At 43.6% G+C, this 15473-nt stretch overlaps 1 long non-coding RNA gene across 2 annotated transcripts in view; it reads left to right on the top strand.

Annotated features, from left to right (window-relative positions):
- LOC106492650 (uncharacterized) overlaps positions 1 to 15473 on the top strand; it is a 386415-nt gene that overhangs the window by 282540 nt on the left and 88402 nt on the right. The gene's annotated exons all lie outside the window — the stretch shown is intronic.

Here is a 15473-nt window from a genome sequence, read left to right as displayed (position 1 = left end):
ATTCCTATCAACTGTATGCTTGATTGCTTCTTCTTACTAATAATTTACCTCTTGGCTAAACTAACCTCCTTTTGCAAGCGTTAATATCCAGCCTGGCATGAATGAAGTAAATGATATGATTTTTATCTGGAAAGCAAAGCTCTTTAAAACGTCCCGTTTGACGGAGCGGGTCAGCATCTGCGCCGAAGTATCGTAGCAGCTGCAGCTAGATGGCACAGTCATCTCGCGGTGCTGCGGCACGGCGTGGGAGCCGGCGCCGACCCGCCTGCCCAGCGCCCGCGAAGACCGTGCCGCCGGAGCCGTCCTGAGCCACTCTCCGGCTTGCGCGGGGAGGGCTGTGCCCAAGCCTGATGGTTTGCCCATAACCAAGGGTCTGATTCAGCTTCTCTGAAGGACAGGAAGAGTCTGAAGAGTCTTAAGCCTTCCCTGGGCTTAATGTTGGTGCTGATTGCTCCTGGCGTTAACCGTTACCAAGCTCTTGGCTTAAAATTGCATTTCGATAATTGCGGCAATTTAAAAAATTACAGGTTTAAAAATTATGATAAGCAGAGCGATCATCTCACATGATTGCAGGATTCTTGCCTGCGAGGAAATGGAGGAAATTTTGCTGATAACTTGCTTTTGATGCGGAAGAAAAGTCAAGGCTGGTCACCCAGGGCCGCCGCTTTGCTTGGCACGTGGCCGGGTTTCGGCCGCTAACCTCAGCCGCGTGCGGAAGGGCAGGACGGCGTCCCGCGGGGCGAGACGCGGCAGATGGCGCGGGCTCGCTCCCGGCGGTAGGCGCCGCGCCGGAGGAGACCCCAGCTGCCGGGAGTTCTCCCGCTTCCTCCATCCCTCTCTCGGGACCCGGGTCCCGCCAGCCCCGCGTTACAGGCGAGGTGAGGCGCGTGGTCCTGGCGTCAGGATTATTCCGGCGTCGAGGTTGCCCGTCTACGGCAGCAAGTCGGCGCGTTGCCGCTCTGCGGAGGGCTCGGGGACCGCTGGAGTCCTGGGAGCCCTTGTGCGAGAGGACGGCGAGCCGCGGCTGGGGTCACGCGCAGGCGCGGGGCAGAAAAGCGCCTCCGTAACACGGCGCCTCGCGCCGAGAAACCCCCAAGAGAGCCGGTAACTTCTGCCGAACGGATCCTCGTAGGAGTTGGCGCAGAGACTGGGTAGAGTGTTTTTTATTTCTTCTTAAAACCCAGCTGCAAAAAAGGAACCTTTTAATTCCTACAAAAAGCCGCACTCTGAAAGCATACCTAACTACTGCATATGCTTTTAACTTCCTGACATTTCGGCACTGGCGATGATAAGCCGTAGCGCGCGCCGTGCTGGCGCACGCTTAATGCACCCTTATCATGAAAGGACGAGCTGGCTGGGATGGAGAGGGGGAGCGCTGGAAAGGTCAGATGGCATTGGGAGCAGGAGCGGACTGGGGGGAATAGAAGCCACTGTAGTAAAATACCAGAAAAAGATATTAAGGAAAAAAATGCAGAGGCTTCTGGGGTCAAAAAGTACCGCTGAATGGATTCGGTCTGCTTTTCTCTGATTCTTTAACCACAGAAGAAAGACCTAGGTGGCAGATAGATCTCAGCTATGCGGTAACAGCAGTCTTTTGCTGCTAGAAATGTATGAGAATTTCTGCCGAGAACTATTCACATAATAGTTTGCTTTCACGCAGTGCTGGGTGAATTTCCCGTTAAATCAGAGGGATGCACAGAAACATAAAATCATGTTTTGTGTCTACTTAAGTATTTATAATCAGACAAGCTGAATATAAGGTCTCCCTGCGGTGGTTCTTGTCGGTCAGCTTTCTTGTGAAGGGAGGCTTGTTTTGGTTTTGTTTTTGGTTTTTAATAGGTTTTGGGGGAAAAAAATGTAGTAGCAACATTTTGTTAAAGGTTTGTACTAAATCTCAGCTCCATTTAATTTGAAGTACAAAGATTCACTTGAAAGTTTCATAACTGACAGATGCACAAAATCTTATTTGAAAGCTATCGCATCTGTGAAGAATGCCATGTTTAGATGCCCATTCAAAAAAGACAATTTATTTTAATATACGCCTCCCAGTGATATTAAAAGTTTGCTGAAGTTGGTCACAGTAGAAACTGAAAAAGTTTGTGGCCTTTTGCATGTTTTGGTATCCAGATTTTCCTACAGATGTGCAGTGTGCGTAAAATGTAGAACACGGGCACATGAAAATGAGCACAGAATATCAAATGACTTCACAGCAGTGTTCTGCAAGTGCTTGCTACTTTTTAGGCTTGTAACACGCTTTGAAAAGCTTCTGAAACATCTGGGTATCATAGCACAACTAAGACTATATACGTCTACTTCGGCTCCATACAAATACAAATTGGCCTTTGGTCTGGTGCCCTCTGAGAGGAGGGAGCTTCCCGGTGCTGCATGTTTAAGGACAGGAAGAAACCCAGAGCTTCTTGAGGCATCCAGATGGACAGAGGAGGAGGAAGCAATGTGCTCTCAAGGGACTCATTTGCATGAGTTTCACTTTAGAGATCAGGAGCATTTTGCTGTTAATCTTTGAAGGTTTGTTTTTTTGGGGTTTTTTTGTTTTTTTAAATGTGTGGACAAGAGAAAAATATCCAGTGCGTCTGAGACGAGCCCCCTTGGCAGAGCCTACAGTTGTGGCTGAGGCATCCTGGGGCAGGAGAAGAGGAGGCAGAGAGGAAAGAAGGTCTATCTGGGGATACTTTGCATTGGTGCTAAGGGCCTTGCTGGGTCTGGTATAGCCCAGATTTATGTCTTAAAAAGCAAAACGGTAGGGAAGTTGCTTTTAAAGGTGGCTGGCAGTGCTGACGAGCTTCAGAGGTTATGAGTAGAGCTTGGACATGGGAATGGCAAAGGATGCGGTAGCAGTGGAGAAAAGCAAGGACCGCTTGGGCTGGGGAGGTGGCTGTGGCCTGCTTTATCCGTCCCTTACCCAAAGCAGAGGGACGGGTAGGGGAGTCCTAGGAACAACAAATGCTTTGGGGACAAAAGGTTGACTGGCTCATAGAGTTTGTCCTCTCTACGTGGATGAAGTAGTGAGGGAGGAGATAGAGATGCTGGATATTTCAGCAGCTTCTCATGGCCGATGGAGGAACGCCCCTGGCAAAGTGCCAGCAGGAGTGGTTGTCCTGTCTACAGTTTGTTGTTTTATTTTTATATGAATAATATATATAATTTTCCAACACTCACCTTTGCCAGGGTAAAGGTCTTTTGGCCCTGTAGGTAGAAACCCATGACCAAGGGAGTGAGGAGAACTGCTTGTTCCTGAGTGCCCAGAGGGTCTAAACTAATTATCCCAGACTGTTAGTGGAGCTTGAGACAGTTTTGTCTAATTTTTCAATAGAAAAACCTATAAAACTAAGCAGTAAGAAGGAATGAATAAGTGATGCCTGGAAGAGGGATCCCACTCCCCAGCTCCTCTCTCCCAGATTCTAACTCCTAGTTTATTATAAGCCTGGTCCAAAGCTCATTGATGTTAACTTTTAACATTTAGCAGTGAGGAAAGGATCGAGTCCCTTATGTGAGCAACATGAGGACTGATGAACTGTTATTTCATCCTGGATATAGTTGTATGACTGTAAATGCTACCTAAAAGTATGTGTTTAAAAAAAAAAAAAAAAAAAGCTAATGTAAATTTTTAACTTGCTGACCTGTTTGCAGCAAATGGAGTATAAACTATGTTTCATTAAATGAAGAAACCTCATAAAATTAACCCAGCATGCCAGCAGAATCCCTGTCCTGTTTGTTTTACTTTGAGGAATGTTTTGCCTGATGCTGAAGCTGCTCACAGAGCAGAGTACAAATAGTTACCAAATCTGGCTGCCGTTAAAGTGCCTTCGTAGTGGAGTGAGTCTATCCGAGCGAGAGCTGGAAATACAGGCGCATTGCCATTCAGCTGTGCAGCTGCCTTACCTTTCCACGGATATTAGCACAGATCAAATGTGTAATTACTGAAGACCAGCCTATTAGTTTGGATAAATTACAGAGCAAAGTAAGTATCTATTGATGCCCAAAAGAATTTGGAGGAGCTGGGTTTTTTTTATTATTGCTTTCTCCACAGCTATGGTATTCCCAAATCCAGGCATTAAAAAATCCGGAGTCAGATCCAAAAGTCCATGAAATTGCCTTAAATTGTGAAATTAAAAATAACGCTAACAATTTCAAGTTCCGTTCTTACTTGCTTTCTGGTTTGTGAGCCGCCTCGGTGTGCTTGGTTCATGTTTTTAAGCTTTTTTTCTAGTAGGTGTGTGCCTGCCCGGGCAGGTGTAGGCAGCGCCGAGCTTGTCTGCTCCAGCTCTGAGCTGGACAGGCATGGCCATCGCTCCTGGGGCGCCGCTAGCCGCACTCTTACGTGACAGTGTGCCTGCAAGAACGGACCGGGGCCTCACTGATCCTCAGCTGAGGGTGTCTCGCTGAAGAATCGTGGAGTCTCTTGTAACGGGCTCTGGCTCCCTTCCTCCAGCTAGACCGCTATGCACTGAGTGGGGACGTGCCTTTGGTGAGACCATCTACAGGCTTAAGATTAGATGTGCCAGAAGGACTTTTCTAAGCTTGTGCCCTAAGTGTGAGGGAGAACCAGGAGAAGCAACGGGGACTTCTGATCCTCCACTGGGTTCCTGTGGTTTCCGTGCCGAGTGGCCCAACCTCAGTAAAACCCTGTGTGGTTTTGAGAGATCTGTGCGTGTGACTGGTGCCTGGTAGACGCCACTGAGCTTAGGGCCGGCCTGAGCTGCAGCTGTCCTCAGTGTGGAGCTCATGCAAGCAAGCTGTCCAGGGACCTCCGTGGCTCCTCACTGAGCTCTGTTGGGTTTCATGCTGCTGCATTGCTAGCTGTACGCGAGCACGTCCAGGCAATCAGGTGAACACGTACTTCCCCGGCTCTCTAGCTGATCAGGGGCAGCTGTGGTTCAAAGCTGGCTGAGAGCTTGGCACTGAGTCTGTTTATTTTGCTGCTCAGCAGACGCAGGCTCAGGCTGGTGCTGCATCCATGTGCCTACGTGGTCTGCAAACCAGAGCAGGCTTATTTGCAAGAGCCTCTGTCGCAGCAGTGACCTCAGGGTACAGGTGCACTTGGTAGGTCCCAGCAGAAGACCAAGGTATTGAGAAAATACAGAAGTTCAAGGGGTGTGTGTTGACTTAAGAGTCTGACTCTGTGCTCATCTGTAGAACAAACAGATGCTTTCTGTGAGACAGTGTTTTTCTCGTGCTGCACAAGTTGCTCCACTGATTTTTTCATTGTACTGATTTTTTTTTAAATCAGTAAATATCCTTATTGTAAAATAAAGATGTGTGAGAAAGTTATGAAGCAGCCAGTCTCACTGATGTAATTTTTATTGTACTCTAGTGCAGTACTATCTCTCTTTAAATTAAAATTTACTTTTAGATGAAAATTTGGATTTTTACAACATTGATTTGGAAGTCTCCTAGCAAAAAAAATGTTAATTATTGACCAAAGGATACTCTTATTATTTTAAATGACCTGATGCAAAAATATGAATCGTCCTTAATGATGGTTTTGTGTTGGGTCATACTTGAAAATCTTTTATTTCCTTTGCAGTACTTTTCCAGTGGTAATACTGAAAAACGTTCTTTTTGATCACGTAGGGGAATATTGTAAACATCATGAAGTTTTGGGGTGTTTCTTAGACATCAAATTCCTATAAGAGGATATTTGTGTGTCTTTCATCCATATTCATTTAGATCGGAGATGCTATTAAAAAATTTCTTATTCTAACAGCCTGGGGAGCAGAAGACTCAAAAATGATGTGTCTCAACGCTCCTAGGCCCTTCTCTGACTGTTAGCTAAGCATGAACTATTTATTTATTTATTTTTAGTCAACCATGAGAGTGAAGTCCTGGAGTGGCTCCTCAGTATGGGGTGCGATGGTGAAGCCTATAGCAGTTTTAAGATGGAGTGGAATGAGCTTATAAATGGGATTTGACGACATAGTGGCCTTTGATAAGAGAGGATTGGATAATTACCTAGATGAACCATGTACTGCTGGAAGAGACTGATTAAAGGCCTTTTGGAGAAGTGTGATAGACATAAGGTGACAATTGCGAACGTGTTGATTCTGATAGCTCAAGTGTAGAGAAGACTTCACGTTCTGCAAGTCCGTAGAGCGGTGCGTCTCAAAGCAGCCCTGGGACCCTATGGAAATTGGTCTGCTTTTGGAGTATGACAACTGTACAGTTTAATCACAGCTTACGTAGTAGTATACGACAGAGTGTCCGTCCTACGGGCTGCAGTATAACTTAGAGACACCCCAACAGGCTCATAGTAGTTGGGTTTGAAGGAACAAGCTGGCTTCAGCAAGGTCATAGACTGCAGGAGCGAGTTAGCTCATAGTCTGCAGGAGCAGACCGGCTTCCGCAACACTGGGCTCTACCGGGTGAATGAACCCGAGCCAAACTTTGTACTGTCCCAGACAGGCACTTTGCATCACCCAAGGCAGATTTTTAAAATCCATTGCAGATTGCAGCATGCATTCACGGTCATTTCTCCAAAGTGTTTGCGATTTCTTCCGTATTCTGTTGGTATTCCGCTTCATTTAAAGCTATCACGAATATCACTGGACTGTGTTGTCAAACTGATATCCAGATTTATTACACTGGTTGGAAGCTCAGGATAAGCACAGGCGTTGATTAATTTACCAGACATCAGCTTACAAAATCTTTGGCGCGGTCGGTACAACTTCCCGGCTGCCGCCTGGCCAGAGGAGTGAAGCTGTGCAGACTTGCTGAGTCTGCCCGTGACAGCCCCTGGGATTTTCTTTTCGGGTAGTTCTGCTCTCGTCAGGATGCTGAAACGAGCAGAGCGCTCCCTGTGCACTTTCCAGGAGCACTTCTTCACTGTGATTAATTTGCAACTAGCTGGGCCTTTTGGTGAAAAACATTTTTGGCGAAACTGTGAAAATTCCTAGAGGGCAAATATATCCTGTATTTCTGTTTCACTTTGTTTTTCAAGGAGTAACTGCTGTGCTATATCTAGTCTCCCCTATTCTATTTTTAATTATCATTGTTCAGGCTGAACGACACTAACAACACTACTTCATTCTTGGCATACTAAACGCTTGATGCTGTCCGGATGTTTGCCTGTTTCCGAAGAGGCGGTACAGAGCCAAGGGCCAGTATGATGTGAGATGCTGCTGTGTTGCTGAAGGTCTCTGCCTAACTCGAGCCTAGCTCACTGTGTGCAATTCACTGAGATGAGCAGAAGTAATAAAGGGGTCACACTTCCATCAGTGCGTAATGATTAAAATGTCCACCTTCCCAAATTTAGGTAATATAGTCCTTAGTGGTTGGGCAAGCACGTCTGCAGAAGTGTGTGGATGTAATTATGCAAGATTAGCCTGGAATATGCTGGATCCTGGAGAGCAGGATGAAGCAGTTACATGAATCCAAGCTGGCTTAAACAGCAGAGGCCTCTGATAGTCCAGTGTCGATACCTATCAGAAGTCAAAGAAAAAGAATAAGGCTATTTCTTCATAAATGGAGGACTTCTGAAGGTCTTTGCTCTTGGCCTTTGTTTAGGAACAAAAGACAGACAGCATTATAAAGTGCTTTCCAAGGACTTCTGATGACTTGCTGGTCACCAAGAGTCTCTGGTCATCTCAGCTCTGTCAGATAGCCAAGGCTTAGTGCCTCTCGGTAAGGCATTCTAGGAGAAGATAATTTGTAGAGATGTTTCCAGCTGGAGAAAAAGTTATTAACGTGTCATGAAATTTGTCTGGAATATGTTACATTAGTTCTGTAGGTGTCTGTGTGTCCGATGCCTATTGGAAATCTTTGATCTGGAGTAGAGAGGTTGCAGTATTGCATGTTGAAATACACAGGAACTAAGTTCTTCAGGAACTGTTCTCTTGTTCTCTTCTTTCTGAATGTACGTTTGGATATGGAAGACGGCATGAGTTCTTATTTTCTCACAGTAGTTCTTCTGGTCCTGGTAGCCATCTGTATCCCAATATTAGCAATTATGTGCCTGCTTCCATGAACAAATTGTGCTTCTTTTACGATTCTCCCAGTCTTGTACTTTCCTTATCCTTCTCAGCGAGCATTTTTTTCTAACAGCTATATTCAGCTATCGTGTCATTAATTCCACATCATATGGTAGTCTAAATATAAGTTGTTTTCCTTAATTTATTTTCAAGATATTTTGAAATTCTGTTCCACATCTTTCCTGTGTCCTTTTCTTTGCTGATAATATGTTCTCATCACCCGCTAGGCTCAATCCGTTCTTTTCAGCTGTGCACATAGCAATGAAACGAAGGTTCCTGGGCCAATGCACTTGTTCTAGTACACAAGTTAAGACTAACCAAAAGAAAGCCCGCAGAAGGATCACACAAATGACTGAAAAATTTTGATGAAAGAATTTTAAAACCCACCTTATGCTGAGAGAGTACCAAGTTTTCTCCAAGTTGATGGAAACATGCAACTCGGTCAACATGGTAATGTGAACTCTAGAATTTAAGGAGAAAAAATTAAGAACCAAAAATGACACTGCCAGCTTTTTCTTTCTGAAGGTTATTGGAAATCTGTTTGTTTATATCTCATCATTTAAGCCAGGGCACATCGCTCCAGTTCAATCCCCACTGTGCCTTAAAAATTTGAGCTACAGGAGAGAAGAGTTAACAGCTAAAGTGAGCTCTTTACTGGATTAAGTTCTCAATTCCACATTGTTTTAATGGATCCAAACTGGCTTGTGTTGTCTGAGGATCTACTCCTTCATTTTGTGCTGAACAATTTAAAGATTAAAAAAAAAAAGTATATCTTTAAAAGTGGAAAACAATCAGATTAGGAATATAGACTGGAAACTCATCCTAGTGTTTAAATGGTCACTGCATGTCCTGATACACAACAGAAGCCTAGTGCTAGTTAGCAGCTCAAGCAGGAAAAACTGTGCTATTTTTCTTTTCCAATTTATGTGTCAGGGTTGTGCAACTATAAATCATTGTGACTGCGGAGTACAGGCTTTTAATTAAATGACAGCCGTAAGTCACTTTTCCTGTAACTCATAAGCCAGATAGTGCTTTCCAAAGATCTCTCTAATTTGAGCTGTAATATTTAAATCTAGGAACACATCCCCTGTAATGTGTTCTCAATTGCATACAAAATGTAAAAGATTTCTGTACAAAGTTTTCATCTCTTTTGTTCTTTGTAAAATGCATCCAATAAAATTTCAGAAGCTAACATTTAAGTACCTATTTATAATTTTTCTGCAGTTGCAGATTTTAAAAATACTCAACATTAAAAAGTAGGAAAACACTTTCAGAAAATGGTATGTGAATATTCCCAGGAAATGTGTTTTAAGACATACTTTTGTCATGCCATTATTATTATACGTAGTCACCAGCATTTTTAAATCCACATGACAGAGAATCAGACTGAAGTGCTCTGGAACATGATATCCATCAAGGCCTAAAGGGTTGCTGGAGGCAATCAGCCTTCTGATGGCAGAATGGTTAAAGGCTGAGCAGCAAGAGGACCAAGCTGTTCCAAAAAAACCTGCAAGTGATTTGCAATAGTGACTGCTTTAATCATCTGTATTTTTCTAGTGTGACTAGCATAGCATTCAGACCAGAGCAAGTAAATATTCTTTTATATATAATTTGACCCTCCAGAAAATCCTAGGGTTCAGCTGGTATTTCCTGATGTATATCCTTCAACTGAGTTTGAATTTCTTAGTCTGTGAACAGTCTCTGCCTCCAGGCAGTAACTTGTCTAGATGTTGGTAGTTCGTGAATGGTACCAATGGGAGACAATTATTGAAATCAAAATTTGAGTATCAAAATACTAGAAAACTTCTGGGAGTTTATTGTCTGAATACTTATTAAATATTATCTCCCTTGGGGGTCCTAAGCTGAAAGATGCCTGAAACAGTGTGTCTCTCTTTATTGCCACATGTCTACAGTTGAATCCCCAAAGTTGTGTCTTGATATTTGCTGAAATACTTGTGCAGCTGGAAATGTCAGTAAACTTTGGATATGGTTAATAGATTTCTTGACTCTTCCAAAATGCTCTCCTCTGATTTCTCACAAATTTAACAGAGCTTTTTATAAGCAGGACAGAAACAACTTGGACACTGAGGACAAGATAGACAGTTTCTAACACAGTTCTTATTCCAGAAGAAGACCCCTGCTCCTGCGTTGTTAGGTGGCAATGTGGCCACAGTTTCATCTTGGCTTCCTTGATCACAGCCTCACAGTCATAATTTATAGTTTTCTTCTGCAGATACAGATACAGCTTTTTTTTTTTTTAATCAGTATTTACCCTAGAGACAGCACCATGTTACATTTGCAGCATATTCTGTTGCTATGTTCTTTCCAGCTTGTCCAGTTCTTCTTTTACATTGGGAATCAGAGTAATTAGGCTGTTCTGAACATGCACAATGAATTCTTCACTAGCTCTGTTCATGCACAGTTATACCTCTTCTATAACAGACATCAAATATCTAGAATTTTGATTTATTCTTTTCATTCCTATTTGTTAGCTTGCATGAAAGGAGAGATGTTCTACCCATTGGAGGTCTTCCGGCTACTTCACACAAGTTGGGCACTCTGATCAGTAATGATTGGTTCTGCAGAAAACAGGATATTTGGCTAGAAAAAGTGAAATTATCATAAATATGCATAAAGTGCATGAAAAAAAGCAATTATTTTGGCTTTAAAAGCTAGAAACAGTTTAGCAGAACAGATGGGTTGCATAAATCTGGCAAAAATGAGGGCATGAGGGATTTGTGTGTGTGTGTGAGTGATGCAGCAAAGGATAAGCCCAAGTTTTGTGTGATAAAGAATTTATTGTAGCTTGAAAAATGCCCATTTTCCTACCCTTTCAAAGTAAAAATAGTGTCTGGGCTCATTAGACAAGGCTTACCTCAGTAGTTTCTGTGGGAATTTATGGAATTATCTATGAAACTCTCATCACCAGATACTTGCTCTCTAGCATCTTAAAACCTTTTAATTTTCAGAAGTTTTTGACTCCACTCTGTTTCCTAGCCTATCTCCCAGCAACACTGTGAACAATTTCCACATCTCGGTCATAGTCAAGTCATATCTTGATACGGAGAATGTTGGAAATTGTGATAACTTAGTGGTATCGTAATGCTTTCCTAATGTGTTTCTCTGTTCTTTGCTTTTTGCTGTACACAAAGAAGGTATTTAATCAATTTGTATGGAAAAGCATGCCTTAAGCTCACTGAGAAGATGCAGGCTTTTGACTACCAGATATTGGGCAGAAACTTCTCTGTTTCTAAGGACAGAGAAGATCATAGCTGGTCAGGAGTAACACCCTTGCTTTGTGCGCTTACCTGAAGGATGCTTTCGGGCATGCATGCTGTCTTGTTTTGAAGGCCTCAGGGGAGATGGTCAACCCGTCCGTTCTGTAAGAAAATCAGGGATCTTTCCAGCTTTCTGTCTGTTGGTGTGTACCTGTATATTCCATAGACTTTGGCACAAATTATTCTGTTTTACCATACTTTCAGCCTCTTTGATACAAAATAGATGATATAGCACTGGATCATGCAGCTCCAATGTGTTTCACGAAACATATACAGATCACATTGGTCGCATCTAACCATTGCTTAGCTGGCATTTTAAAAGCAGTTTTCTGAATTGGTTTTCATTTATATTACCATGTAGCTTTCCCGGGTCAGCTTAAAAATCACCTGAGGGAAGTCTCTCTCATCATTTAGGTGACTTACAAATAAACCTGGCCTTTCTGAAATTGGCTGCTGACAATTGCAAGAGCAGTTTTACAGTACAGCAGTTTTACTCCTTGAGGAGCTACTGTATGGATTATTATGGTAATGCATTTGTTTCTTTTTTTTAAAGCTTTGTAATTTTCTGTTTACATTGTATACTGATTTGATTATTCATCAGATTCGATTGAAGTATAAGCATGTAGAAGTTTAAGCGGGCTATAATTTAAACTTAAGTTTATATCATACAATCCCTATTAAAGAAGTTCAGTTCCATAGCTGGAAGATGCACGTTCTTTACGCATGAAATGGGCTTCGTGACCAGTGAATCCTTCTGCATGACAAAATCTAATTCTGCTGCTAACAAATGAATAGGTGGATTTTGTGTCCTATTGATCTCAGAATTACCTGACTCATGCCAAAAATCAATCACACACCTCTTCTGAGCAGTCACAAGACAGGATACTTTTTATTAAGCCTGTCCATGATTTATAGTTTTGCCATTAGTGTTAATGTAGACTTAAAATATCAATACTTCATTCTAACACCTCCAAAGTGGCATTGATTCTTTCTTATCTAAGCTCCCTCACTTGCATGGACGCTACCCAGAAATTTTTTGTGGTCACATAGAGACGTTTGCTTCAGTCAAGTTACAAGCGCGTTAAGGCAGTCAGTTGGTATTGAAATTCTAATGATGGGCAGCATTTCTGCAACCTAAGAACTAAAAGATGGACACTGTACGTTTATTAGGTGATTTCTTGTTGGAAATGGTGAGCACAGCTTTCCTAAAAGCAGCAGTGATATTTCAAAGGTGAGTTACTGTAGTACGTTCAGCACTGTGGGATAACATAGAAGGAATTATAGGACCACCTGATGGACCATTTGATGACAGAAGCGGACAAGAGGTGCTCAGGAATGGTAAGGCCTCAGTAGGCAGTTGGAGAGGGATTAGACAAATTCATGCGTAAGAGCTTCAGGAGCAAATTGGGAACTAGACAGGAACGTACTCTCTCATGTCCCTAACCCAAAGGCCATGGGTGCTGGGGAAGTCCCCGCGGCTGGACAGCAGACAGCGGCCAAGCCGTGGCTGCCAGTGTCTCCTGCTGCACTGTCGGAGACCCAACTGAGCTGGATGGACTCTTGCTCTGACTCTGTGGAGAGAAACCTCTTGTTTTTGTCCTTCTGCTGTGTTTGTCTCCCTCTGGAGAAGGTGAGGAAAAGCTGTGCTGGCCCAAGCGTTGACGTGCGGTGTGAAGTTGCTTGTACTGGCTTGTTCCTGGCAGAGCCCGCTCTGCCGAGCACAACGTGGTGTCTGTATCCTGTCTGGCAGGAGGGTGCATTACTCATTTCGGTCACGATTTACAGCATGCTGCAATTATCCCACGGTCTGCGTATGTTTTAAAAGTTAATGGAGAAGAAACAGTGTTTTTAAAAACCCATTTGAAAGCTTTCCAGTGGCTCTAGCTGCCTCAGCTGGTCACGAAGGGCAAAGCCACCAACCTCGCTGTTTGACTCGCATTAACAATGAAATCTCTGCTTCTGTAAATAAATGCCAGAGCACTATATGTTCCTGGCATCTTGTGGTGTCTCTGGATGAGATTCGTAGATGCACCATATTGCAAAGCCTGGGAAGATGGATATAAGCGTTTTCTGCCTCCTTTTTAACCCCAAGGAGCACAATAACCTGTGGTACAACTTACGTACGTACCCCTTAGGCCAAACTGTAGCCTGGCATTCACACCGTTGGATGCTGATGCCAGCCCTTCCCCAGTCTGTCTCTAGCGCTGCAACAGGGACTGGCAGAAGCTCCCATCCCTGCCTCCAGGAGTTCTTGCAGCACTGGGGTACTCTCCTGGGTTGGAAGACGTTTCACTATTCAGCAGACTTTTTTTTTAATCGGTATCCTTCTTCCCTCCACTGACAGCATGTTTGGTGGTTATAAGCAGGGTGCTTGTATGGAAGCAACAGCTTTTTACCTTTGCCTTCTGTGTTCAGATTAGGGGTCATTTTTTTTAATCATTTGTTAATGTCAATGCCTATTTTTCTAAAATCTGCCTGATTTCTATAAAATTAGTTTCTTGTCAAAGACTTTTTTTCTTGTAGAAATGATTCCTTCTGTTTTTCAAGTGTATGCGCGTATCTGCTGCTACTTCCTGCTGGGGTTCATTTCTGGCGCTTTCACTGGTTTTACATCAGCAGTGTTGACTTTCCCGGCAAGAGGCTGCTTAGCTGCACTGCTGCTCTCTTGCAGACTGACCTAAAATCCTGTGCCATGTCTTGCACTCTAAGCAACTTTTCATGCAGCTCTGGCCCACTTAGTTGTTGCCAAGGGGAAGATATTGGCATAAAGAGCTCACCCTTTGGAGGGGCGACATGCTCTGTTTGAAGCGGTTCAGTCTGGAAGATGAGTTTCTGTGGATGGCAGGAGGCAAGCTAACAAGAGCTGGGCTTTCGCATTAGCAGTCGCAATGGAATCTGCTCGTTCAGGTCTGAGAGATGAAACCCACTTCTGACAACAAGCTGGATAAGGAAACCAGTTTCGTGGGACCGTTGGTTGTGATGGCATGCCATGATGGCTGGTGGCTGGGATTAGTCGAGGTGACCAGCTTCTAGGAACTGAACAGCCAGGTCCAAACACAGAGGAGCAGCCCAGCAGGATGCACACCTGCAGGCAACTGGCCGGGTGCCACCTCTTAGGAGCAGGCTTCATCCTCCCTTCCCACCTCGCGTGATGCAAAGATCTCAGCACAGTTCGTGGTATGAGTCGATAATGGTTTGAGCGGGAGGACGTGGAGAATCAGGATGATAACCTTCCTCTTAGTGTGGTCTCCTGTGGAAACAAAGCTAGAAATCAGACTGTACACCTGAAAGGGGAAAAGATTTATAGATAGACCAACTGGTGCAGTGAGAAAAATTAGGCAAGCTGGTAAGCACGCAAGCCCTTCCTCAGGTCTGAAATAGGAGCAGAAGTTGAGAGGCACATATGTAACCTGTGAAACTTGATAACATTGGGGAGAAGGGGGGTTGGTTGCAATGTGTCATATTATTCTCTAGACCTCATGGGTCTCAGAAACAGGCAGAATTATGAATTTTACCTCTCATAACCATCTTTCAAAAGTATTTTATAGATTTTTCTTTCAGAATTAGGCCTGATACCTCTGAAAAAGTGATTGCTTTGTGAGAAATGTTCACTTGCTGCCATCCAGGTGATTTTTGCTTTGCTCAAATTGAATGACTTTATCCTGGTGTTCAGTACTGATTTATTTCCCCATGTATAGGGCTCTTGGTGTGCTGGATTAAGCATACCTGGAAAGGCAGATGTTGGAGCCACAGATGTGGACAGCTCTGCTGGGGAATGTTGCTTGTGCTAGCAGAGGAAATAGGTTTCAAGTGTGGTATTTCTTGTTCCAGATCTGCTTGCAGTGCTTTGATTTGAGGAGAGTTTGCATTTGTTGATGAATTCAGTGAATTTGAGGGCCTGTTTGAAGGCTTTGATGTCCAGCTCTGGGAAGATTCTTTCAAAGCAGGATCTTCCTTCATTGCTTACTGACTTTTCAGCAAGGAAAATGCCACCCTTAATTGGTACCAGAAACTTCACATTGTGAGAAAGTCATGATGAGGAGGCAGGATCAGGAGGAAGAGACTTACTGAATGTCTCAACTGGGAAAAGCCTAAATAAGAGCTTGTACCTTTTTCAGTATTAAAATCAAGTAAAAGCAAAGTCCCAGCCTGTAGGAAGCCAGATTCCATGCTTACCAACCAAGAGCTGTAGGTTTTATTTTCTGAGCAT

Source organism: Apteryx mantelli, chromosome 4 (genome assembly GCF_036417845.1).
Source record: "Apteryx mantelli isolate bAptMan1 chromosome 4, bAptMan1.hap1, whole genome shotgun sequence".
Taxonomy (NCBI): Eukaryota; Metazoa; Chordata; class Aves; order Apterygiformes; family Apterygidae; genus Apteryx; species Apteryx mantelli.
This window is presented reverse-complemented; position numbering and strand designations above follow the sequence as displayed.